Here is a 26,332-nt window from a genome sequence, read left to right on the forward strand (position 1 = left end):
GCCGGAAGTCCGCACCTTTGGGGGAGGGGGGGGGGGGGGGTACTGTCACGCCCTGACCTGAGAGAGACGGTTTATTTCTCTATTTTATTAGGTCAGGGTGTGGGGTGGGCATTCTATGTTTTGTATTTCTTTGTGTTGGGCCGAGTATGGTCCCTAATCAGAGGCAGCTGTCTATCGTTGTCTCTGATTAGGAATCATACTTAGGCAGCCTTTTCCCACCTGTGTTTTGTGGGTAGTTATTTTCTGTTTTGTAATTCGTTACCTGACGGAACTCTTTGGCTTTTCGGTTTGTTTCTTTGTTCTAGTGTTTTCATTGTTTAAATAAATATAATGAGCACTTACCACGCTGCACCTCGGTCTACTCCTTTGGACAACCGTATCACAGAAGCCCATTATCAGCAACCATCCCTCCTGTGTTCCAATAGCACGTTGTGTTAGCTGTTGTGTTAGCTAATCCCGGTGCACAGGAGTGATGGTTGCCGATTATGGGCGTCTGTACGCCTATGTAGATATTCCATAAAAACAATTGCCGTTTCCAGCTAAAATAGTAATTTACAACATGACCAATGTCTACACTGTATTTCTGATCAATTTGATGTTATTTTAATAGACAAAAAAAATTAGCTTTTCTTTCAAAAACAAGGACATTTCTAAGTGACCCCACCCCAAACGGTAGTATGTGGGGTACCGATGAGGTCGTCATTAGAAAATCATGTTAAAGTTGAGCTGACGGTTTGCACTGTTTCGATATGGCTTTAGTCATCAATCTAGTAAGAGGGCAATATTTGATTAATGTAGTAGTGTCCCCCCCTTCCCCCCTAGAAAGCGATGACCTTTGGCTTTCACCTGGAGTTGTTTATTTATGTCTTAGAAAAATGAACTTTTCAACCCATATGATCTAGCCACAAAAGTATAATAAAACATATACAAATATGATAAAATTGTGAATGAATAAGCCCTTTCATACTTTATAATATGTCCATATATAGTTATAATCTGTTTTAGGAACATCTACCCAAAATATTTCACCTTTATTACTTTACCAAACATATCATGACATTAGTGATAGTCAAAATCTGTTAAATTTGTTAACGTTTAAATCAACATTTGGGCCATTTAAACAGTGTGCGTCCCTCCCATAGACAAGGGGAGGAGGGCTATGTAAAGGGTTCCCTTATTTTGTTGTTGAGCATATGCAATGTCTGCCTCTGAGGTAAACCAATTGTTGGACTTCCACACAAAATTACTTAATTATTTATTTTAAGTTTAAGGAAGTGTATAGGTTGCATTGTTTATCGTAGAGCTATAAAAGTTATGTATTTACAGTGCTTTGAAACAGTATTTGCCCCTTTCTGATTTTCTCTGTTTTTTGCATATTATTCTATATTTTTTTTACCCTCTTTTTCTCCCCAACTTCATGATTAAGATCTTGTCTCATTGCTGCAACTCCCCAACGGGCTCAGGAGAGGCAAAGGTCAAGTCATGCGTCGTCTGAAACATGACACACCAAGCCACACTTCTTAACACCCGTTGGCTTAACCCGGAAACCAGCTGCACTAATGTGTCGGAGAAAACACTGTTCAACTGACGACCAAAGTCAGCCTGCAGCCCGCTACAAGGAGTCGCTAGAGCACGATGAGCCAAGTAAAGCCCCTCCGGCCAAACCCTCCCCTAACCCGGACAACGCTGGGCCAATTGTGTGCCACCCTATGGGACTCTCGGTCACGGCCGGTTGTGACACATCGAACCCCAGGCTGTAGTGACACCGCAACAATGCGATGCAGTGCCTTAGACAGCTGCGCCACTCAGGAAGCCACTTTTTGCAAATTTTGCAAACTGAATGTTATCAGATCTTCAACCAAAACCTAATATTAGATAACGGGAACCTGAGTTTACAAATATAAAAAAAATGGATACTTAATTTATTTATTTAATTTAACACCCAATTTCAATGTGTAAAAAAGTCAATGCCCCCTTATACTCAATAACTGGTTGTGCCACCTTTAGTTGCAACCAAATGCTTCTTGTAGTTGTTGATCAGTCTCTCACATCGCTGTGGAGGAATTTTGGCTCACTCTTGCATTCATAAGTGCTATTACTCAGTGACATTTGTGGGTTTTCAAGCATGAACTGCTCTTTTCAAGTCCTTCCACAATATCTCAATTGGGATTAGGTCTGGACTTTGACTAGGCCATTCCAAAATGTCAAATGTGTTGCTGTTTAACCATTTTCATGTAGACTTGATTGTGTGTTTTGGATGACCCAGCTGTTCTTCAGCTTCAGCTCACAGATGGATGGCCTGACATTCTCCTGTAGAATTCTCTGATACAGGGAAGAATTCATGGTTCCTTCTATTAAAGCAAGTGGCCCAGGTCCTGAGGCAGTATAGCATCCCCAAACCATCACACTACCACCACCATGCTTGACCGTTGGTATGAGGTTCTTACAGTGGAATGCAGTGTTTGGTTTTCACCAGACATAATAGGACCCATCTTATCCAAAAAGAGATTCAAGTTTGCTAAAAAACACCTGGAAGCATCTGGATGATCATCAAGAATCTTGTGTGAATGTTCTATGGCCAAATTAGTCAAAAGGATAACTTTTTGGATGACATGGGTCCCATATTTGGGCTCCCGAGTGGCGCAGCGATCTAAGGTACTGCATTTCAGTGCTAAATGCGTCGCTACAGACCCTGGTTCGATTCCAGGCTATATCACAACCGACCATGATTGTGAGTCCCACAGGGCGGCGCACAATTCCCCCAGCATCGGTTAGGGTTTGGCTGGGGTAGGCAGTCATTGTAAATAAGAATTTGTTCTGAACTGACTTGTCTAGTTAAATAATAAATAAGTTATGCTTGGCGAAAACCATCACTGCATTCCACAGTAAGAACCTAATACCAACGGTCAAGCATTGTGGTGATGGTTTAGGGATGCTTTGCTGCCTCCACAGCGACGTGAGATACTCATCAACAACTACAAGTATTTGGTTGGAGTCATTGCAGCTAAAGGTGGCACAACCAGTTATTGAGTGCAAGGGGGCAATTATTTTTTCACACAGGGATATTGGGTGTTGCATAACTTTGTTTATTAAATAAATTAAATTAGTACGTAATTGTTGTGTTATTTTTTCAGTCAGGTTCCCTTTATTTAATGTTAGTTTTGGTTGAAGATCTGATAACATTCAGTATCAAAAATATGCAAAAGTAAAGAAAATTAGAAAGGAGGCAAATACTTTTACACAGTACTGTAGATCTTCCTGATCAAGACAAATTCAGCGATTGCTTTGCCATATCTGTCCCGTGAAGCATTCGAGTTGGATAAATGTTTTTCTAAGGACTGCCCCTTTGACGTAACACTGCAGTGAAGTGATATAAAACGATGTCACGATGCAGCCGACAACCAGAGGGAGCCAAATACAAGTTTATTCGACAGAAGACATTTACATGGTCCTAGGAATGTCTGGATTGCTGTCTTCTGACATGAAACGGTGAGAAATCAATAAAATAAGTAATGTAAACATTATTTTGGGGACACTGTCAGCTTCTATTATTGCACATTATTTCACATTATTGCACACAGAGTGAGTCCATGAGTCCATTATGTTACTTGTTAAGCAATTATGTTACTTGTTAAGCAAATGTTTACTCCTGAACTTATTTAGGCTTGCCATAACAAAGAGGTTGAATACTTATGGACTCAAGACATTTCAGCTTTTCATTTTTAATACATTTCGAAAAACATAATTCCACTTTGACATTATGGGTGTGTAGGCCGGTAACAAAACATCTCAATTGAATTAATTTTAAATTCAGGCTGAAAGACAAAATGTGGAAAGAGTTAAGGGATGTGAATACTTTAAGGCACTGTATATATTCTTAGATATATAATATCTATGAATAATATGACCAAGTGGGAGCAAATAAATGGAAAAATAAAAGGACCCATACTCGATCCATGAGGAACTCCACAAGTAATTGGTGCAGATGTAACAAGTTGCATTAACACAAAATTGTAATGAACATGATGGGAGACAAAGAGATGATTTCAAGCACAGGACGCAGCAGGTGTTTATTTGTAAAGGACCACAGGAGGAGGCAGGTAGCAAGGTCAGGCAGAAGGTCATACACAGGGGGTCCAAAAAGGCAACAGTACAGGCAGGGAAAAGGCTAGTAACGTCGTCCGGGAGATCAGGCAATAGGTTGATAACAGGAAATCCAATAGGCTAAGGTACAGGCAGGGAGTAGGCAAAAGGTGTCGTTAGTGAGGCAGGTAAAAACTATCATACACGGGAGGATTAAATTACGGGAAAACCAGCGCTCCGACTAAAAGTGTGTCACAAAACAAACAATAATTCACAATGATCGGGTGCAAAGAACTGAACTAAATAGTGTGTGATAATGACATCCAGGTGTGTGAACAGGTGATCAGAATTCAGGTGATTGGGATCTGGAGAGTGAGCTGCGTTCAGGGGATCTATGTGTTTGAGAGTGCGAGTTGGAAGCAGATGTTACAAAAACTGCATGTGTTTTCCCTTTCCCATATTAACACGATTCCTCTGTACCCCTCTGGATTGTACACAGTATATTATACAGTATGTCTTTCAAAATATCAAATCAAGCAAAACTACACCCACGTGATGATTAATCAAACTGATGTCCTTATTATTGGAGGCGTGATAGGAATGTGCCCTTTTCATTGACTTATGAATAATAAGTGCCTTTTTCTGTACATCATGCTTCAGGAGTTAGTGTTTTAGTCACAGACACAGAGGATGTTTATGCCAACTTTCTGTACTTAATTACAGTACTGTATATTGAAGGACAAAGAAATGATAGATGCCATAGACAGACAAAGGAGCCGACTTGTCTTTGTCGATTGAAACTCCCCTTGTGACTCCAATACAAACCACACTATTACGCTTAATGACAGTTGCTATGGCAACAAAGGGACCACAGCTCCAGGCAACGAGTGGGGGTTCTGGGTACCGGCTTGATGTGTTCTTCTCAGCTCCCACCTCCTGCTGCTCCTCCTCTCTTTGTGTTTCAAAAGTAACGTCTGATTTGTGATCACACCTGGGTTCAAATAGTAGCCTATTTGTTTTCTTTCAAATACTTTGACTGAACATGCCTGGAGTGAACGATGGGTGTGGGGTTTTTACTTTTGGGACTATTCCATTGTTCCATTGCTCCAGGCAAGCTCAATCAAGCACAGCTAACAAAACTCTCAAGCACAGCTTACAAATAACTCAAACTTTTTAATCCCAGCCCCTCACCTCTGGAGTGCACCTTGCTCTACGTTCATCTCAAGGCACCTCAGACTCTAGGGGCTCTTAAATCTGACCTCAAAACACATCTGTAGAAGTTCCTTCCTGTAGACCACTCCTTAAACTATGTTGATTTATAGCACTTTGAAATACTGTAATGAAAGGTAAACTAAATGTATTATTATTATCATGAATCACCCCTGTCCGAACTTGCAACTTGTTTACGTGCTGCTGTGCGTTTTGTTGCTAGCGTTACTTTGCTACCTGACAACTTTATGGTTTTTACTTTTTAATTACCGTTTTATATTTTTATATTTTCTCTCGCTTGACTTTTTTCATTCAACTTTTCCACCCCAGATGCTTTATCTGGACTTGGTTCTGCCTTCTAATTGCAGTCATAATTGTAACGTCTGCTTCCAACTCACACTCTCAAACACATAGATCCCCTGAACGCAGCTCACCTTCCAGCCCACTTTCCAGCTCACACTCTCAAACACATGGATCCCCTGAACGCAGGTCACTCTCCAGATCCCAATCACCTGAATTCTGATCACCTGTTCACACACCTGGATGTCATTTTCACACACTATTTAGTTCAGTTCTTTGCACCCCATCATTATGAGCTATTGTTTGTTTTGATTCACAGTCTATTCAGTGCGCTGTTTATTTCAGTAGTAGTCCTCCCATGTATCGTAGTTTTTGGCCATCCTCACTAACGACGCCTTTTTTTCCTATTCCCTGCCAGTACTTTTGCCTATCAGATTTCCTGTCATCAACCTCTTGCCTGATCTCCTGGACTACGTTATTAGCCTTTTCCCTGCCTGTACTGTTACCCTTTTTGGAGTCCCTGTGTATGACCTTCTGCCTGTCCCTGGACCCAGCTACCTGCCTCCTCCTGTGGTCCTTTACTAATAAACACATGCTGCGCCCTGCGCTTAAAACCAGCACACTGTCTCCCATCGTACTCGTTACAATAATATACAGGAGAAAGATTGCCTCATGGTGAGGACAGCCGTGCTGCAAGCCCAGCTTCAGACGCAATCGTTAAGCAAGGGTGATTTAAGTGTAGGAAAGGATGAAACGGCGTCTGTGCCACAAATAAGTACAGATAGTAGTATAAATCCCCTCGCACCGTCCCCGCAGCCGGACAATTTTCTCATGGCTTCTGGAAGGGAATACTCAACCGGTTCTCCCCATTAAGCAACTAGTCGGAGTCAGAGGCTGAGGCTTCTCTGGTCTCTCCTCCACCCGTTACGGGGTCTGAGACGCCGAAGCCTCCCACCGTTAGCTCTGACAAATTGAAAACCCTAGTCATTGGAGACTCCATTACCCACAGTATTAGACTTAAACATAATCTTCCAGCGATCATAGGATGTTTACCAGGGGGCAGGGCTACCGACGCTAAGGCTAATCTCTCTGGTCACCCCCAAAGCCAATTCCTCCTTTGGCCGTCTCTCCTTCCAGTTCTCTGCTGCCAATGACTGGAACGAACTACAAAAACCTCTGAAACTGGAAACACTTATCTCCCTCACTAGCTTTAAGCACCAGCTGTCAGAGCAGCTCACAGATCACTGCACCTGTACATAGCCCTATAATTTTGCCCAAACAACTACCTCTTCCCCTACTGTATTTATTTATTTATTTTGCTCGTTTGCACCCCATTATTTCTATTTCTACTTTGTACTTTCTTCTACTACAAATCTACCATTCCAGTGTTTTACTTGCTATATTGTATTTACTTTGCCACCATGGCCTTTTTACCTTTACCTCCCTTATCTCACCTCATTTGCTCACATTGTATATAGACTTATTTTTCTACTGTATTATTGACTGTATGTTTGTTTTTACTCCATGTGTAACTCTGTGTTGTTGTATGTTGTCAAACTGCTTTGCTTTATCTTGGCCAGGTCGCAATTGTAAATGAGAACTTGTTCTCAACTTGCCTACCTGGTTAAATAAAGGTGAAATAAAAAAAATTAAAAATTAAAAATAATCTGAAGATGGTGCTGGCTAAGGCTAAAACTGGCGAGTGTAGAGAGTATAGGGATATTGTTATCCACGTCGGCACCAACGATGTTAGGATGAAACAGTCAGAGGTCACCAAGCACAACATAGCCTCAGCGTGTAAATCAGCTATAAATGTCGGCATCGAGTAATTGTCTCTGCCCCCTCCCAGTTAGGGGGAGTGATGAGCACTACAGCAGAGTCTCACAACTCAATCGCTGGTTGAAAACTGTTTTCTGTCCCTCCCAAAAGATAGAATTTGTAGATAATTTGCCCTCTTTCTGGGACTCACCCACAAACAGGACCAAACCTGGCCTGCTGAGGAGTGACCGACTCCATCCTAGCTGGGGGGGTGCTCTCATCAAATCTATCAACAGAGCTCTAACTCCCCTAGCTCCACAAAGAGATAGGGTGCAGGCCAGGCTAACAGCCTGCCAGCTTAGTGGAGTCTGCCAATAGCACAGTCAGTGGAGTCAGCTCAGCTATCCCCATTGAGACCGTGTCTGTGCCTCGATCTAGGTTGGGCAAACTAAACATGGCGGTGCTCGCCTTAGCAATCTCACTGGAATAAAGACCTCTATTCCTGTCATTATTGAAAAAGATTGTGATAGCTTACATCTCAAAATAGGGCTACTAAATGTTAGATCCCTCACTTCCAAGGCAGTTATAGTTAATTAACTAATCACTGATCCTAATCTTGATGTGATTGGCCTGACTGAAACATGGCTTAAGCTTGATGAATTTACTGTGTTAAATGAGGCCTCTCCTCCTGGTTACACTAGTGATCATATCCCCCGCACATCCCGCAAAGATGGAGGTGTTGCTAACATTTCGATACCAAATTTCAATTTACAAAAAAAAATGACTGCGTTTTCGTCTTTTGAGCTTCCAGTCAAGAAATCTATGCAGCTTATTCAATTACTTTTTATAGCTACTGTTTACAGGTCTCTTGGGACGTATACAGCGTTCCACACTGAGTTCCCTGAATTCCTATCGGACCTTGTAGTCATGGAAGATAATATTCTAATTTATGGTGACTTTAATATTCACATGGAAAAGTCCACAGACCCACTCCAAAAGGCTTTCGGAGCCCTCATCAACTCAGTGGGTTTTGTCCAACTTGTCCCCGGACCTACTCACTGCCACCGTCATACTCTGGACCTAGTTTTGTCCCGTGGAATAAATATTGCGGATCTAAATGTTTTTCCTCATTATCCTGGACTATCGGACCACCATTTTATTACATTTGCAATCGCAACAAATAATCTGCTCAGACCCATCCAAGGATCATCAAAAGCCGTGCTATAAATTCTCAGACAACCCAAAGATTCCTAGATGCCCTTCGAGACTCCCTCCACCTACCCAAGGACGTCAGAGTACAACAATCAGATAACCACCTAACTGAGGAACTAAATTTAAACTTGCGTAATACTCTAGATGCAGCCGCACCCCTAAAAACAAAAAACATTTGTTATAACAAACTAGCTGTCACGCCCTGACCGGGTGAACTCAGGTGTTTTGGGTCAGGGTGGTTTATGTTGGGTGGTTTTCCTGTGTTTGTTTTCTGTTTTGCGTTGGAGCCTTGTGTTGGCTCTATTGGGGAGTATTTCTATGTTGGTTTCTGTCTTCCCAATCAGAGACAGCTGTCGCTAGTTGTCTCTGATTGGGATCTCATTTAAGTTCATTTTCCCCCACGCTGTTCGTGGGGAATTGTATTTTGCACTGTGTTTCGTTTCTCCTGTGAAACTGTCACCTTTGCGTGTTTATTTTGTTTTGTCGTTTCCATCAATAATAAATATGATGTGGAACAGTCAACCTGCTGCGTATTGGTCTACCTTTTCTGATGACGATTTCGTTATATCGTCAGAAGACGAAGACGACAAACGTTACAGAATTCCCCACCGAACCAGGACCAAGCAGCGGGAGGAAAAGGAGCGCGAGAGATGGGCTCGCGAGGGAAAGGAGTTCTGGACCTGGGAGGAGATCATGTCGGGGAAAGGACCCTGGCGGACGGACTCCCAGGTCGAGGAGGAAAAGCCAGCCGGTAGACGGAGTCGCAGGCGGCGGTCGAGGAGGCCCGGAAAACAGCCCCAAGAAAATTTTGGGGGGGGGCTAATGGGGTGGTCCGGTAGGGCAGAGGAAGAGCCCAGACCACTGCTCTCGTGGGGGATGACGGCGGAGGAAGAGACGAGGATGAGGCAGTTGATTGAGGACCTGCAGAGGGAAGATCTGGAGGAGGAGCCCTGGTATGCGGAGTTGCGCGCTGTGTCGCCAGTGCGCCCGCACAGCCCAGTGCGTCCGGTGGACAGACCCAGCACATGCCGTGCTAAGATGGGAATCCAGCCGGGACGAGTGGCTAAACCAGCTCCACGCTACAGGTCACCTATACGTGTTCACAGTCCTGTCTGGCCCGTCCCTGCTCCCCGCACCAAGCCCACGGTGCGTGTCCACAGTCCTGTCCGGCCCGTCCCTGCTCCCCGCTCCAGGCCACGGGAAGCGGAGTTGCGCGGTGTGTCGCCAGTGCGCCCGCACAGCCCGGTACGTCCGGTGGACATGCCCAGCACATGCCGTGCTAGGATGGGCATCCAGCCAGGACGAGTGGCTAAACCGGCTCCACGCTTCAGGGCACCAGTACGTGTTCACAGTCCTGTCTGGCCCGTCCCTGCTCCCCGCACCAGGTTAGTGGTGCGTGTCCCCAGTCCTGTCCGGCCCGTTCCTGCTCCCCGCACCAAGTCAGAGGTGCGTGTTCCCAGTCCTGTCCGGCCCGTTCCTGCTCCCCGCACCAGGTTAGTGGTGCGTGTCCCCAGTCCTGTCCGGCCCGTTCCTGCTCCCCGCACCAGGTTAGTGGTGCGTGTCCCCAGTCCTGTCCGGCCCGTCCCTGCTCCCCGCACCAAGTCAGTGGTGCGTGTCCCCAGTCCTGTCCGGCCCGTCCCTGCTCCCCGCACCAGGTTAGTGGTGCGTGTCCCCAGTCCTGTCCGCCCGTCCCTGCTCCCCGCACCAGGTTAGTGGTGCGTGTCCCCAGTCCTGTCCGGCCCGTCCCTGCTCCCCGCACCAGGTTAGTGGTGCGTGTCCCCAGTCCTGTCCGGCCCGTCCCTGCTCCCCGCACCAGGTTAGTGGTGCGTGTCCCCAGTCCTGTCCGGCCCGTTCCTGCTCCCCGCACCAAGTCAGAGGTGCGTGTTCCCAGTCCTGTCCGGCCCGTTCCTGCTCCCCGCACCAGGTTAGTGGTGCGTGTCCCCAGTCCTGTCCGGCCCGTCCCTGCTCCCCGCACCAAGTCAGTGGTGCGTGTCCCCAGTCCTGTCCGGCCCGTCCCTGCTGCCCGCACCAAACCAGTGGTGCGTGTTCCCAGTCCGGCACGGCCCGGGTCCGGTCCACCGGTGCCCAATCCTGTTCCGGGCGACGGCTCCGCTCCAGAGCCTGGGCATGCCGCTCCACAGTGGTCCAGTCCGGGCCAGAGGGGTAGGGCTAAGGTGGAGGCGGGGGGGAGAACACGCCCGGGGCCAGAGCCTCCACCGAGGGTGAGGCGCCCACCCGGATTCCCCCCCTAATAGACTTAAGTTTGGTGCGCCGGGAGTACGCACCGTTGAGGGGGGGGTACTGTCACGCCCTGACCGGGTGAACTCAGGTGTTTTGGGTCAGGGTGGTTTATGTTGGGTGGTTTTCCTGTGTTTGTTTTCTGTTTTGCGTTGGAGCCTTGTGTTGGCTCTATTGGGGAGTATTTCTATGTTGGTTTCTGTCTTCCCAATCAGAGACAGCTGTCGCTAGTTGTCTCTGATTGGGATCTCATTTAAGTTCATTTTCCCCCACGCTGTTCGTGGGGAATTGTATTTACATTGCTATTCGTAGCCTGTGAAGCTGTTCGTTCGTGGTATCGTTTATTGTTTTGCTGGTTCACCGTTCTAATAAAAATGATGATGAACCAAACCTCCGCTGCGCCTTGGTCCCTCTATAACGACGAACGTTACACTAGCTCCCTGGTATACAGAAAATACCCGAGCCCTGAAGCAAGCTTCCAGAAAATTGGAACGGAAATGGCACTATACCAAGCAGTGATAAATCCATTAACTTCTTTGACGAAAAGATCATGATCATTAGAAAGCAAATTACGAACTCCTCTTTAAATCTGCGTATTTCTCCAAAGCTCAGTTGTCCTGAGTCTGCACAACACTGGCTGGACCTAGGATCAAGGGAGACACTCAAGTTTTTTAATACTATATCTCTTGACACATTGATGAAAATACTCATGGCCTCTAAACCTTCAAGCTGCATACTGGACCTTATTCCAACTAAACTACTGAAAAAGCTGCTTCCTGTACTTGGCCCTCCTATGTTGAACATAATATATGGCTCCTTATCCACCGGATGTGTACCAAACTCACTAAAAGTGGCAATAATAAACCCTCTTTTGAAAAAGCCAAACCTTGACCAAGAAAATATAAAAAACTATCGCCCTATATCAAATCTCTCATTCCTCTCAACATTTTTTGAAAAAGCTATTGCGCAGCAACTCACTGCCTTCCTGAAGACTAACAATGTATACGAAACACTTCAGTCTGGTTTTAGACCCCATCATAGCACAGAGACTGCAATCGTGAAGGTGGTAAATGACATTTTAATGGCGTCATACCAAGGCTCTGCATCTGTCCTCGTGCTCCTAGACCTTAGTGCTGCTTTTGATACCATCGATCACCACATTCCTTTGGAGAGATTGGAAACCCAAATTGGTCTACACGGACAAGTTCTTGCCTGGTTTAGATCTTATCTATCGGAAAGATATCAGTTTGTCTCTGTGAATGGTTTGTCCTCTGACAAATCAACGGTAAATGTCGATGTTCCTCAAGGTTCCGTTTTGGGACCTCTATTGTTTTCACAATATATTTTACCTCTTGGGGATGTCTGTCACGTCTGCTCCTGCTCCTCCCCTCCGGCGTACGACGTCGCCAGAGTACTAACCACCGGTCCTGGGATTCATCATTACGTACACCTGGCACTCATCAATATGTGCACCTATGATTCACACCTGGACTCCATTACCTTCATAATTTCCTACCTTGGTGCAGGATGTTACGCGGTATGTCAACTCCTGTTCTGTGTGTGTTCAAAACAAGTCCCCCCGGAATGCTCCAGCAGGGAAGTTCCTGCCACTTCCCATGCCTCAGCGACCTTGGTCCCATCTATCCATTGACTTTGTTACTGATCTTCCCCCTTCTGATGGTTTCGCCGTGGTAGTGGATAGATTTTCCAAGTCATGTTGTTTAATCCCTCTTCCTGGTCTTCCCACTGCTCTCCAGGTTACTGAGGCACTCTTCCAGGAGGTCTTCCGGCATAATGGCCTTCCGGAGGACATCGTCTCGGACCGTAGCCCCCAATTCACATCCCGAGTATGGAGGGCCTTCTTGGAGAAGCTCGGGGTCACGGTTAGTCTCACATCCGGGTATCGGCCTCAGTCTAATGGGCAGGTGGAGAGATGAATCAGGAGCTGGGGAGGTTCCTGAGGAGTCACTGTCAGGACCGGCAGGGTGAGTGGGCACGTTTCCTTCCTTGGGCAGAGTACGCCCCGAACTCTCAATGTCACTCCTCCACTGGGTTGACCCCCTTCCAGTGTGTGTTGGGTTTCCAGCCGGCCCTGGCCCCGTGGACCCTGGGCCAGACCACGGCTCCTGCGGTAGATGAGTAGTTCTAGCGCGAGGAGGTGGAGCGAGGAGGTGTGGAACAATGCGCACGTGAGACTCCAGCACACTGTCCATTGTCAGAAGGAGCAGGTAGACCATCACCACAGTGAGACCCCTGTGTTCCACCCTGGGGATTGTGTCTGGCTCTCTACCATGAACCTCCCACTCCGCCTGCCCTGCAAGAAACTGAGCCCCCGGTTTGTGGGGCCGTTCAAGGTTCTCCAGAGGGTCAATGAGGTGACATACAGGTTCCAATTACCCAGTCACTACCGTATCTCACCCTCTTTTCATGTCTCCCTTCTCAGGCCGGTGGTTCCTGGTCCCCTAGGTGATGCTGTCCCCCACAACACACCTCCACCCCCCCTGGACATCGAGGGGAGCCCGGCGTACTTTGTCAAATCCCTACTGGACTCCCGACATCGTGGGGGTCGGCTCCAGTATATGGTGGACTGGGAGATGTATGGCCCTGAGGAGCGGTGTTGGGTTCAGGTGGAGGACATTCTGGACCCCAACGTCATCCGTGATTTTCACCTTCGCAGCCCGGACCGACCTGCTCCTCGTCCTCGGGGTCATCCCCATAGTCAGCATCATACTGCGGCTGGAGCCACACATCAGAGGGGGGTTACTGTCACTTCTGCTCCTGCTCCTCTCCTTCGGCGTATGACATTGCCAGAGTATTAACCACCGGTCCTGGGATTCATCATTACGCACACCTGGCACTCATCATTACGCGCACCTATGATTCACACCTGGACTCCATTACCTTCATCATTTCCTCCCCTTTATATGTCACTCTCCCAGGGTCACTCACCAGTTGGTATTGTTCTTGTGTATTGGTGTTCTGCCTTATGTTAGTGTTGTGTTCTTGGTTTTGTTGTTTTATTAAAATGTTTCACCTGCACCTGCTTCTGACTCACCACCCCTCTGCGTTACTCTGGACCCTGATATCTCTTTTGACGAACATATCAAGACTGTTTCAAGGACAGCTTTTTTCCATCTACGTAACATTGCAAAAATCTAAAACTTTCTGTATAAAAATTATGCAGAAAAATTCATCCATGCTTTTGTCACTTCCAGATTAGACTACTGCAATGCTCTACTTTCCGGCTACCCGGATATAGCACTAAATTAACTTCAGTTAGTGCTAAACACGGCTGCTAGAATCTTGAATAGAACCCCAAAATTGTATCATATTACTCCAGTGCTAGCCTCTATACACTGGCTTCCTGTTAAGGGTAGGGCTGATTTCAAGGTTTTACTGCTAACTTACAAAGTATTACATGGGCTTGCTCCTACCTATCTTTCCGAGTTGGTCCTGCCGTACATACCTACACGTACGCTACGGTCACAAGACGCAGGCCTCCTGATTGTCCCTAGAATTTCTAAACAAACAGCTGGAGGCAGGGCTTTCTCCTATAGAGCCCATTTTTTATGGAATAGTCTGCCTATCCATGTGAGAGACGCAGACTCGGTCTCGACCTTTAAGTCTTTATTGAAGACTCATCTCTTCAGTAGGTCCTAAGATTGAGTGTAGTCTGGCCCAGGGGTGTGAAGGTGAACGGAAAAGCACTGGAGCGACGAACCACCCTTGCTCTCTGCCTGGCCGGTTCCCCTCCCTCCACTGGGATTTTCTGCCTCTAACCCTATTACAGGGGCTGAGTCACTGGCTTACTGGTGCTCTTCCATGCTGTCCCTAGGAGGGGTGTGTCACTTAAGTGGGTTGAGTCTCTGACATGATCTTCCTGTCCGGGTTGGCACCCTCCTCTGGTTCGTGCCGTGGGTGAGATCTTCGTGGGGCAATACTCGGCCTTGTCTCAGGGTAGTAAGTTGGTGGTTGAAGATATCCCTCTCGTGGTGTGGGGGCTGTGCTTTGGCAAAGTTGGTGGGGATATATCCTGCCTTGTTGGCCCTGTCCATGGGTATCGTCGGACGGGGCCCACAGTGTCTTCCGACCCCCCCGTCTCAGCCTCCAGTAATTATGCTGCAATAGTTTGTGTCAGGGGCTAGGGTCAGTCTGTTATATCTGGAGCATTTCTCCTGTCTTATCCGGTGTCCTGTGTGAATTTAAGTATGCTCCCTCTAATTCTCTCTCTCTTTCTCTTTCTCTTCTCTCGGAGGACCTGAGCCCTAGGACCATGCCTCAGGACTACCTGGCCTGATGACTCCTTGCTGTCCCCAGTCCACCTGGTTGTACTGCTCCAGTTTCAACTGTTCTTCCTGCGGCTATGGAATCCTGACCTGTTCACCGGACGTGCTACCTTGTTACGGATCTGCTGTTTTCGACTCTCTGTCTCTAACTCTGAATGATAGGCTATGAAAAGTCAACTGACATTTCCTCCTGAGGTGCTGACCTGTTGCACCCTCTACAACCACTGTGATTATTATTTGACCATGCTGGTCATCTATGAGCGTTTCAACATCTTGGCCATGTACTGTTATAATCTCCACCTGGCACAGCCAGAAGAGGACTGGCCACCCCTCAGACCCTGGTTCCTCTCTTGGTTTCTTCCTAGGTTCCTGCCTTTCTAGGGAGTTTTTCCTAGCCACCGTGCTTCTAAATCTGCATTGTTTGCTATTTGGGGTTTTAGGCTGGGTTTCTGTATAGCACTTTGTGACATCGATGTAAAAAGGTCTTTATAAATTAATTTGATTGATTGATTAATGTATCGGTTATTTTGATGGATTACAGAACATGTTCTATGACTGAAGATGAGGGCGAGAAAATGTTCCATGGGTGTAATCATATAATAACTTCTTTATGGTGAAATAGAGTGAGGAGTCTGGTTCATTTAAACATATGTGGGGTTGGGGCTATATTTAAGTCCCATATGATTGTGAAGGCTGATATTGTGTGGCTATTGGCACTAGATATTTGTTAACTAGTAATTGAAACAGAAATCCATTTCCTACACTTATTTTCACTTTCTCCTGAGTAAATGGTGCAATATTCCTTCAAGGAATGTATATGCAAAGTGTCATATACTTTGAAACTTATTACTGAAGTCACACAAACAGTATGTAAAAGTTTGGAATAATTCTTCAGGTGTGTGACAATAAAGCTTCAATTCAGGAGACAACAATTTCCCCTGCCAATCACCATTGAATCCTATACCCCACTCCAAAAACTGTGATAATGTCCGTTTGTACTATTACTGTTACTGCTACTATTATTCTTACTCTTACTGCTACTATTATTGTTACTCTTACTGTTACTACTACTGATACTATTACTGCTTGATAAATAAGGAAAAAACTAAATGTGTAGAATACCGAGCTGGACCAGTTTAGCATAATTCTTAATCACGTGTGTTTCGCTCTCCTAATTATTTCACTTTATAACAGACAAAACAAAATAGTACATTTCAGACTCAGGACAGGTCATTGAACAAGAATTTCCAAAGTAAAATAAACACAATTCCATCCATAACACCAAGATCAAAAAATACAATAATTACACAGAGTTGAGAAAATATCTTGTTTTAATTCTTCTACAAATTTTCCACATTCTTGGTGGAGCTGCAAAGGGCTGCAGATAGATTGCACAAACACAATCATCCTGAGCAAACATTTTCTTTCTCATGAGCAGAACAGCATGGCGGACTGGTGGTGTTTCACCGATGCTCACAAACAGAACCACCTGGGCAGATGGATTCTGAATGAATAAGTCAAAACAGTGCAGCCTTGACATACCCCTGAAATCGATAGTGAAGTGTGTGCAATTGTACTAAAATCAGTCATGTTTAACTTGGTTTGGAGCATACAAAGGACCCAGCAAACCCAGGCAAGAAGATGACAGCACATAGACATTTGCTTCTTGTCAAGCTTGATCAGTATGACAGCTCACCTCACCTCCACAATGGTGTAATATTGCGCTAGTGTGTAATACCATGAGTTTATGGCAGATATCATGCATTTCTAATCATATCATAATGTATTATTGAACTAGTCACTAAAACAGTAAATAAACGCAGGGAATTTAATTATCTCTCAGAACAATTTGAGTTCATCATGGGAGATATTATTAGATATGGACTTTCAACTCTGTAATTGAGCTGTCGGAGAGTTTCGAAAGCTACATTTTCAATGAAAAGATCAAACCTTAGATCTCAAAGTGAAAGAGCGTCTCTGCTCCTTTCTCTCCCTTTCTTTCAAAAGAGAAGCAAAGCTCCAAACCACACCTCCATGCACCTTTATTTTTTTTATATAACTAGGCAAGTCAGTTAAGAACAAATTCTTATTTTCAATGACAGCCTAGGAACAATAAATTAACTGCCTTGTTCAGGGGCAGAACAACAGGTTTTTACCTTATCAGCTCAGGAATTTGATCTTGCAACCTTTTGGTTACTAATCCAACGCTCTAACCACTAGGCTACCTGCCACCCCGCACCTGTCAAGGTTCTGACTGTTGATTTATATCAGGAGTGTCAAACTCATTCCATGTATTTGCTTTCAATTAAGGCTTAGAAAACCAGGTGAGGGGAGTATTTTACTAATTAGTTGCCTTAATTCATCAAACAAGTACAAAGGAGGAGCGAAAACATGCAGACACTTGGCCCTCCGTGGAATAAGTTTGACATGTGATTTGCAGTGTCTTCAGAAAGTATTCAGACCCCTTGACTTTCCACATTTTGTTACGCTACAGCCTTATTCGAAAATGGATTTATTTTAAAATCCTCAGCAATCTACACACAATACCCCTTAATGACCGAAAACCGGTTAAAAACTTTATAAAATGTATAAAAATAAAAAACAAAAATAGCTTATTTACATAAGTATTCAGAACCTTTGCTATGTGACTCGAAATTGAGCTCAGGTGCATCCTGTTTCCGTTGAACATCCTTGAGATGTTTCTGCAACTTGATTGGAGTCCACCTGTGGTAAATTCAATTGATTAGACATGATTTGGAAAGGTACACACTTGTCTATTTAAGGTCCCACAGTTGACAGTGCATGTCAGAGCAAAAACCAAGCCAAGAGGTCGAAGGAACTGTCCATAGAGCCTGGCCAAACTGAGCAATCGGGGTAGAAGGGCTTTGTTCAATCATCCTGTGATGTTCGATCGGGTTCAAGTCCGGGCTCTGGCTGGGCCACTCAAGGACATTCAGACACTTGTCCCGAAGCCACTTCTGCATTGTCTTGGCTGTGTGCTTAGGGTCGTTGTCCTGTTGGAAGGTGAACCTTCGCCCCAGTCTGAGGTCCTGAGCGCTCTGGAACAGGTTTTCATCAAGAATCTCTCTGTACTTTGCTCTGTTCATCTGTGCCTCAATCCTGACTAGTCTCCCAGTCCCTACTACTGAAAAACACCCTCACAGCATGATGCTGCCACCACCATGCTTCACCGTAGGGATGGTGCCAGGTTTCCTCCAGATATAATGCTTGGCATTCAGGCCAAAGATCTTGGTTTCATCAGACCAGAGAATTTTGTTTCTCATGGTCTGAGAGTCTTTAAGTGCCTTTTGGCAAACTCCAAGCGGGCTATCGTAAGGAGTGGCTTCCTTATGGCCACTCTACCATAAAGGCTTGATTGGTGGAGTGCTGCAGAGATGGTTGTCCTTCTGAAAGGTTCTCCCATCTCCACAGAGAAATTTTAGATTTCTGTCAGAGTGACCATCGGGTTCTTGGTCATCTCCCTGACCAAGGCCCTTCTGCCCCGATTGCTCAGTTTGGCCAGGCGGCCAGCTCTAGGAAGAGTCTTGGTGGTTCCAAACTTCTTCCATTTCAGAATGATGGAGGCCACTGTTTTCTTGGGGACTTTCAATGCTGCAGATTTTTTTGGTACGCTTCCACAGATCTGTGCCTCAACACAAACCTGTCTCGGCAATCCACGGACAATTCCTTTGACCTCACGGTTTTGTTTTTGCTCTGACATGCACTGTCAATGTTGGGACCTTATATAGCCTTTCCAAATCATGGCCAATCAATTGAATTTACCACAGGTGGACTCCAATCAAGTTGTAGAAATGTTTCAAGAATGATTAATGGAAACAGGATGCACCTGAGCTCAATTTCAAGTCTCATAGCAAAGGGTCTAAATGCATATATAGATAAGGTATTTCTGTTTTTAATTTTTAATACATTTGCCAAAATTTCTAAAAACCTGTTTTCACTTTGTCATTATGGGGTATTGTGTGTTGTAGATTGCTGAGGATTTTTTATTTTATTTAATCAATTTTAGAATACGGCTGGAACGTAACAAAATGTGGAAAAGTGAAGAGGTCTGAATACTTTCCGAAGGCACTGAACAATCCATCAAAGATCACTAGCTTTGCTTCTTCTATCCTATGTCTCAGAACCTGAATATGAGACAGAATATGAGTGAAATGTGTGAAAGAAGGAGACAAACCCATGTCACACACAATCAAGTAAATGAGATCTTACACAAGGAGTCTCACATGTCTTGCCATGGACGTGATGAGATTAGTGATGGCTGGATATGGGATGAATGATTACATACCTACAGCATGTACAGTTTACTGTAGGCAACAAAACCCTAATACATCAAGAGTATGTAGAAATTTCATAGCCCATGTTTTTAATCCATAGCATGCAGTACTGCCTCTCTCTTGCCTGCTCTCTCTTGCTGTGTAGAGATTCCTGTCACAGGAGAGTTCCTATAAATGTAAACATAGCATGGAACCTGTCAGTAGCAGGGAATCAAATTGGGTTCAGAAGCCCCTGCAGTTGAATGTTTCTTTCTGACAGTGAAGGATAACTGGTTAGTGTGTTTTAATCCAAGATTAGGCTTAATGTGTTTTAGTAACTGGGAAAATTAAACAAATACAAGAGAGAAAGACATAATAAGGAGCACTTCCTTACATTCTTCCTTATAGTAGTCACTTTTCTTATAGATTTGCTCAGTGGTTTTAAGGCAGGTTAACGTAGATAACACAAATTAAATATAGATTTATGCAATTGGATTCCATTTGTGTTTTGGCTGTGAAAAACGACACAGAGAGAAAGATAGTGAGAGAGCGAGAGTGAGAGAAAGAGAGAGATTTAAGAGTCTTCCTGCTGCTGTGGTAGTATGACAAAAGTAGCTAAGCACAACCCTTGCTCTGTGTATTGCTTATGCAGAATTCCCTCTGCTTGAGGCTGGAGATACCTCTCTGATCATCCTCAGAAAGATGGCTTTGAACTTCAGGCAGCACTACCTCAATAGAACAGAATCAAAAGCACTTGTTTTGAACACACATCAATAGCTCATTGTACAGTAGGCTTACAATAGCCTGGAGAGAAGAGGAGTTTAAAAAGTCCATGATGCTTCTAATCTAAAGCAATAGCGTAACCAAGTTCTAGTTTCTTATCCTCCAAAAGTATTTTACCTTCCATTAAAACACCGTTTTTGCACGAGGAGATATGGGAACACGTGTTTTTGGGAAAGACTTGAGTTCTTATCTGTTCATCAAACCTCGGCTCTGATTAAGGTCAATGCATATCTAAATATTAGATCATAGCTGTTTCCATATCCGCATATCTGATGATCTTAATGTGACTGCGCTGGCTGTCAGTAAATTATGTTGATTTAAAAGGGACTTCCTGCGGCTACATTACCAATAGCCCTTTATGATGTATTATCTGTTAGCTTTGCTTTTTGCTGACATTGCAAATGAACACCAGATAATGCATATCATTATCAAGTCTATTACTCTGAGACCCCTCCAGCGTTGGTGCAATGGCATGTTGGCCTATACATTAGCTAGGCCTATGACAAAAACACTATGGGGAGGTTTCCTGGACACAGATTAAGCCTAGTCCTGGACTAAAAAACACTTTCAATGGAGATTCTTGCGGATGGATAGGTTTCTACCAAGAACCGTTTTCATCTGAAGAACCCTTTTTGGAAGACGAGCGTTCTTTGAAAGGCAAAGGTTCTACCTAGAGGCTTTTTCATCCTAAGAACCGTTTTTGATAGAAAGTGGTCTTTGATGATTCTTTGGAAGGCAAGAAGGATTCTTTGGAAGGCAAGAAGGGTTCTACATAGATCCCTTCTGAATCTGAATAAGCTTTTTAACTGTATTTGTTATTGTTACCATGAATACGGATAATCATGAATGAATCGTGAATAATGATGAGTGAGAAAGTTACAAAGGCATACATATCATACCCCCCAATGTTACTTCCCCTGTTATTGGTAACAGGGGTATGATCTTTGTGCCTCTGTAACTTTCTAACTCGTAATTAATTCACAATTAATTTATGATTATCTCTAATCATGGTAGCATCCACTTTAATGTAGAATTGTTCAGAAACATATTATATTCTTATTTACAAAAAAAGTGACTATAAAAGGTTCAACCTGTAAAGTGTTCTACCTAGCACCAAAAAGGGTTCCCCTATGGAGACAAGCTGAAGAACCCAATATGGTTCTACTTAGCACCTTTTTTACTAAGAGTGTAGTAGGCAGAGTTTACAGAGGAATAACACTAATACAAAATTCTGATAACTGCTTCTGGAAAACCTGAACAAGAAAGACCATTCCGTTTGCATGTAGGATTGTAGGGCTTATGATGTTCCTTACAAAAATGGATGCTCGGTTTAAACAATGGTCATCCATCTTAATAAAGATCCACAGAAAGTTTCAAATTGACTGGGGAAGGAAAAACATAACAATTCCGTTCCATCAGAAGTTAGGAACTTAAATCAATTGATAGTCAGTTAATAAGGTCTAAGGGCCCGGGCTGGGTTTCTACTAAGCTAACATATGAAAAAACACATATGGAATCATGTAGTAACCAAAAAAGTTTTAAGCAAATCAAAATATAATTTCTATTTTAAATTCTTTAAAGTAGCCACCACTTGCCTTGATGAAAGCTTTGCACACTCTTGGCATGCTCTCAACCAGCTTCATGAGGTAGTCACCTGGAAATCATTTCAATTAACAGGTGTGCCCTGTTCAAAGTTAATTTGTGGAATTTCTTTCCTTCATAATGTGTTTGAGCCAATCCGTTGTGTTGTGACAAGTTACGGGTGGTATACAGAAGATATCCCTATTTGGTAAACGACCAAGTCCAAATTATGACAAGAACAGCTCAAATAAGTAAAGAGAAACGACAGTCCATCCTTACTTTAAGACATGAAGGTCAGTCAATGTGGAAAATGTAAAGAACTTTGAACGTTTCTTCAAGTGCAGTTGCAAAAAACCTCAAGCGCTATGATGAAACTGGCTCTCATGAGGACCGCCATTGGAAAGGAAGACCCAGAGTTACCTCTGCTGCAGAGGATAAGTGCATTATAGTTAACTGCACCTCAGATTGCAGCCCAAATGAATGCTTCACAGAGTTCAAGTAACAGACATATCTCAACATCTGTTTAGAGAAGACTGCGTGAATTAGGCCTTCATGGTCGAATTGCTGCGAAGAAACCACTACTAAAGGACACCAATAATAAGAAGAGACTTGCTTGGGCCAAGAAACATGAGCAACAGACATTAGACTGGTGGAAATCTGTCCTTTGGTCTGATTAGTCCAAATTCGAGATTTCTGGATCCAACTGCCGTGTCTTTGTGAGACGCAGAGTAGGTGAACAAATGATCTCTGCAAGTGTGGTTCCCATCGTGAAACTTGGAGGAGGAGGTGTGACTGTGTGGGGGTGCTTTAATGGTGACACTGTCAGCGATGTATTTAGAATTCAAGGCACACTTCACCAGCATGGCTACCACAGAATTCTGCACTGATACGCCATCCATCCGGATTGCATTTAGTGGGACTATCATTTGTGTTTCATCAGGACAATGACTCAACACACTTCCAGGCTGTGTAAGGGCTATTCGACCAATAAGGATAGTGATGAAGTGCTGCATCAGATGACCTGGCCTCCACAATCACCCAACCTCAAACCAACTGAGATGGTTTGGGATGAGTTGGACTGCAGAGTGAAGGAAAAGCAGCCAACAAGTGCTCAGCATATGTGGGAACTCCTTCAAGACTGTTGGAAAAGCATTCCAAGTGAAGCTGGTTGAGAGAATGCCAAGAGTGTGCAAAGCTGTGATCAAGGCAAAGGATGGCTACTTTGAAGAATCTCAAATATAAAATATATTTTAATTTGTTTAACACTTTTTTGGTTACGACGTGATTCCATATGTGTTATTGCATAGTTTTGATGTATTCATTATTATTCTACAATGTAGAAAATAGTACAAATAAAGAAAAACCCTTGAATAAGTAGTTGTGTCCGAACTTTGACTGGTACTGTTTATATTTAGCACTTAAAAAAAAAGTACTTTCATATAAAATTCAATAAATTTTTTTAACTGGTACCGGGCTACCTCACCTTTCGATGGTGGGTTCATATTAGTTTGTACCCTAAACCGTTCGGACGCTACAAATGTTTTCGTGAGAAGACAGATTTTTGGGATGTCTCCTGGTCTGACAAACTCCACTGTAGCTCTGCCACCTTCCATCACAGATGCGGAAGGACGACTTCAGCGGATTCGGTGTATTGAAAAAAAAACATGCATATATCTCTCGCTTATACAGACTGATTTTTTATTATGCTAGTTAGTAATTGACTATAGGGGGTTGTTGTCTAGTAGTCACCAAGCATTGCTAACTGTAACTCTTGATGAGAGCAAGTTAGCTCTTGTAATAACTTTAGATTCATTCCCTGGGGTAGATTTACAGGTTAGAATGTCAAGATAACCGAGAACAACATGATTAATAACCCCTAAGCAAAGCAAATACGTTCTGTTGGCTACAGTCTACACAGCCACTACAACTCATTAATCCAAGATCTCTGTTTCTGTATAGCTCTTATCAATCAGTAAATATATTGACCAAAGTAACATGAAATCTGGTTTATTGAAGGCTGATATGGGTTCACATCTATCCTACAATGTAGGTACACTTTTGTACAAAAATACTTTCACAAGATTAATTCAAATAAACTCAGCAAAAAAAAGAAACGTCCTCTCACTGTCAACTGCATTTATTTTCAGCAAACTTAACGTGTAAATATTTGTATGAACACAACAAGATTCAACAACTGAGACATAAACTGAACAAGTTCCACAGACATGTGACTAACAGAAATTGAATAATGTGTCCCTGAACAAAGGGGGGGTCAAAATCAAAAGTAACAGTCAGTATCTGGTGTGGCCACCAGCTGCATTAAGTACTGCAGTGCATCTCCTCCTCATGGACTGCACCAGATTTGCCAGTTCTTGCTGTGAAATGTTACCCCACTCTTCCACCAAGGCACCTGCATGTTCCCAGACATTTCTGGGGGGAACGGCCCTAGCCCTCACCCTCCGATCCAACAGGTCCCAGACATGCTCAATGGGATTGAGATCCGGGCTCTTCGCTGGCAATGGCAGAACACTGACATTCCTGTCTTGCAGGAAATCACGCACAGAACGAGCAGTATAGCTGGTGGCATTGTCATGCTGGAGGGTCATGTCAGGATGCGCCTGCAGGATGGGTACCACATGAGGGAGGAGGATGTCCTCCCTGTAATGCACAGCGTTGAGATTGCCTGCAATGACAACAAGCTCAGTCCGATGATGCTGTGACACATCGCCCCAGACTATGACGGGCCCTCCACCTCCAAATCGATCCTGCTCCAGAGTACAGGCCTTGGTGTAACGCTCATTCCTTCGATGATAAACGCGAATCCGACCATCACCCCTGTTGAGACAAAACAGTGACTCGTCAGTGAAGAGCACTTTTTGCCAGTCCTGTCTGGTCCAGTGATGGTAGGTTTGTGCCCATAGGCGACGTTGTTGCCGGTGATGTCTGGTGAGGACCTGCCTTACAACAGGCCTACAAGCCCTCAGTCCAGCCTCTCTCAGCCTATTGCGGACAGTCTGAGCACTGATGGAGGGATTGTGCGTTCCTGGTGTAACTCAGGCAGTTGTTGTTGCCATCTTGCACCTGTCCCACAGGCGTGATGTTCGGATGTACCAATCCTGTGCAGGTGTTGTTACACGTGGTCTGCCACTGCGAGGACGATCAGCTGTCCGTCCGGTCTCCCTGTAGCGCTGTCTTAGGCATCTCACAGTATGAACATTGCAATTTATTGCCCTGGCCACATCTGCAGGCCTCATGCTTCCTTGCAGCATGCCTAAGGCACGTTCACGCAGATGAGCAGGAACCCTGGGCAGCTTTCTTTTGGTGTTTTTCAGAGTCAGTAGAAAGGCCTCTTTAGTGTCCTAAGTTTTCATTACTGTGACCTTAATTGCCTACCGTCTGTAAGCTGTTAGTGTCTTAAAGACAGTTCCACAGGTGCATGTTCATTAATTGTATGGGAAACAGTATTTAAACCCTTTAAAATGAAGATCTGTGAAGTTATTTGGATTTTTATGAATTGTCTTTGAAAGACAGGGTCCTGAGTTTATGTTAAAACCACAAAATCTATATTTTCAATCTATTTGCAATAAACTTGCTGAAACTGAAAATGCATTTTAAACAAGTTTAGCTCTAAATGTGTTTGCTGAAACACAGTGTTATTACAAAGAAACACAATATTTAGAAAAATAGATGTATGTACATTTTCAGTAGGGAAATAATTTCTTCTGATTAGAACATAACACACTCAGGATGCTAACTGTAGACCCATGGGGCCGATGACACATCATATTTTTGTCTTCAACATGTCCCTTGGTGACGGCAACAAAATAACACAGAAGACATAGAGGACTTCAGCACCTGTACATGGTTGTGTCCCTCTTCACAGTGAGACAACACACTATAGCTCACTCCCTTCAATGAACACAAGACTGAAAGACTGAATAGATTAACCACTAGCATCTCCAAGTGATAAAGGACTTGGACAAAGGAGGCATCAATGAAGAAAAAGAGACGATTAGAACTTACCTTAAGTCTTAATTGTAACTCCAGTCTGACAGTGTTCCCCTTGCTGTGTAGAATCCAAATCAGTCCATGAAATCCAGTTCGATCTCCTATGTTTCCAAGCTCTGTTCCACCTCCAAGACAGACAGACTCAAAGCCTTTTTACATTTCATTTCATGCCAACATTGTAGCTGACGTTCTTATTGAAATGTTCAACCCCGAAATACACCTGACTGAATGGAGAAGAACAAAATTCTCCCAATGCTCACTCCTTGCTCCGGTTCACACGCATACAGACGTGGGAATAGATAAGGCAGTGCATCCTGTAGTATACAGTACGCACTCTCTTGCTTTCTCTCTTTTCTCAGCTCTCTTTTCCTCTCTCTCAGCTCTCTCCCTTTCTAGCTTGCTCTCTCTCAGCTCTCTCTCAGCTCTTTCCCACTCTTGCTTGCTCTCTCTCAGCTCTCTCCCTCTAATGCTGGCGCTCTCTCAGCTCTCTCTGAGCTCTCTCTCTCAGCTCTCTCCTTCTCTTGCTTGCTCGCTCTCAGCTCTCTCTCAGCTCTCTCTCTGTCTCTCTCTCAGCTCTCTTGCTTGCTGTCTCTCCCCCCT

At 44.3% G+C, this 26,332-nt stretch overlaps 1 protein-coding gene across 1 annotated transcript in view; it reads right to left on the reverse strand.

Annotated features, from left to right (window-relative positions):
* Positions 1-26,100, reverse strand: part of LOC115154153 (galactosylgalactosylxylosylprotein 3-beta-glucuronosyltransferase 1) — a 57,115-nt gene extending 31,015 nt beyond the window's left edge. Inside the window, exon 1 of the mRNA XM_029700096.1 lies at positions 25,748-26,100. The gene's annotated coding sequence lies outside the window, so the exon portion shown is untranslated. The remainder of the gene's footprint in view (positions 1-25,747) is intronic.
* Positions 26,101-26,332: the final 232 nt, after the last annotated feature.

This window comes from Salmo trutta, chromosome 19 (genome assembly GCF_901001165.1).
Source record: "Salmo trutta chromosome 19, fSalTru1.1, whole genome shotgun sequence".
Taxonomy (NCBI): domain Eukaryota; kingdom Metazoa; phylum Chordata; class Actinopteri; order Salmoniformes; family Salmonidae; genus Salmo; species Salmo trutta.